This window comes from Triticum dicoccoides, chromosome 1A (assembly GCF_002162155.2).
Source record: "Triticum dicoccoides isolate Atlit2015 ecotype Zavitan chromosome 1A, WEW_v2.0, whole genome shotgun sequence".
In the NCBI taxonomy this organism is placed as follows: domain Eukaryota; kingdom Viridiplantae; phylum Streptophyta; class Magnoliopsida; order Poales; family Poaceae; genus Triticum; species Triticum dicoccoides.
This window is the reverse complement of record NC_041380.1, coordinates 518908415-518910364: the sequence shown is the minus strand read 5'-3', so window position 1 is coordinate 518910364 and position 1950 is coordinate 518908415.

Sequence of the window (1950 nt, the reverse complement as noted above, 5' to 3'; positions counted from 1 at the left end):
GGGGGGCCGTCGTCGTTGGTCGTTGCAGGTCAAGAGCAGCGGCGCTTGGGGGGAGGCCGGCGGCGGGGTAGGAGTTGGGACGGCGGAGAGGAAGGTCTGGGTCAGGGAGAGGGAGGAGGCGCCGCATGGATCGGGGGGAGGGAGAGGGAGGGGAGTGTGCTGCATGATGCTAGGGTTTGGTTGGCCAGCGTGCGTTTAGGAGACGTTGGATCTGTATGGTGTGGATGGCTTAGATCGGCTTAGGGGGGTGATCCGTGGGAAGGGAGGTTCTGCCTTCTGATTGGTCCAAGAAATGTGTCATTTTGAAACAGGCATAACAAATTCAAAAAAATCAAAAAAAATGCAAAACCTTCGTGTTGTGTCATCATATGTGGCCAAGTTCCTAGGAAAAATAACAAACTTGCAATACGGCAATTATTATAAAAAAAGTGTTCTCAGAAACGAGCTATCACGTGTGGAGATCAATGGCTTTCAAGCCAAATGATCACTCTTATGGCCACATTCATGGCATAGTTTGTTCAAATGATCTCATATTGTGCACAAGGGTGCATATTGGAATGACAAACAATGTTGCTTAAGGAAGTTTTCATTTTCTTTGGACGAAAAATTCATTTTCCATTTTTTGAGTGCCCGAAAAGAGATTTTTTTGTGAACGGCCTACCATATATTAGTTGCAAAATTGTACCAAGTAAATTTTGTAAAATACTAGGACATATTTAATGCACAATTGACAAAATGGTTGGGTGTCAGAAGTTTTGATCCACCTCTCGTGAAAAAGACAAATTTCCGCCGATTCAGCTAGAAGCGGGTCAAATTTGAACTGCAGCTGCCTCATAGTTTGCTATTTATTTTTTCCAAAAATCATTTCTAGGTACATAAGTATCTATTTAATCACAGAAACACCAACAAAATTCCAAGATTCAACCACTAGCTAGGAACGGTCATTCCCGCCGTTTTGACCGCATTTTGAAACGGGCATAAAAAATTCAAAAAAAAATCAAAAAATTGGGAAACCTTCGCATTGTGTCATCATATGTGGCCAAGCTCCTAGGAAAAATAACAAACTTGTAATATGGCAATTATTTTAAAAAAGTGTTCTCAAAAACGAGCTATCACGTGTGGAGATCAATGGCTTTCAAGCCAAATGATCAATCTTATGGCCACATTCATGGCATAGTTTGTTCAAATGATCTCATATTATGCACAAGGGTGCATATTGGAATGGCAAACAATGTTGCCTAAGTAAGTTTTCATTTTCGTTGGACGAAAAAACCATTTTCCATTTTTCGAGTGCCTAAAAGGAGGTTTTTTTGTAAAGGAACTACCAAATAATTGTTGCAAAAATGGACCAAATCAATTTTATAAAATACTAGGCCATGTTTAATGCACAATTGACCAAATGGTTGGGTGTAAAAAGTTTTGATCCACCTCTCATGAAAAAGACAAATTTCCGCTGATTCAGGTGGAAGCGGGTCAAATTTGAACTATAGCTGCCTTGTAGTTTGCTATTTATTTTTTACAAAAATCATTTCTAGGTACATAAGTATCTATTTAATCATAGAAACACCAAAAAAATTCCAAGATTCAACCACTAGCTAGGAACGGTCATTCCCGCTGTTTTGACCGCATTTTGAAACGGGCATAAAAAATTCAAAAAATCAAAAAATGGGGAAACCTTCTCATTGTGTCATTATATGTGGCCAAGTTCCTAGGAAAAATAACAAACTTGTAATACGGCAATTATTTTAAAAAAGTGTTCTCAGAAACGAGCTATCACGTGTGGAGATCAATGGCTTTCAAGCCAAATGATCAATCTTATGGCCACATACATGGCATAGTTTGTTCAAATGATCTCATATTGTGCACAAGGGTGCATATTGGAATGGCAAACAATGTTGCCTAAGGAAGTTTTCATTTTCGTTGGACGAAAAAACCATTTTCCATTTTTCG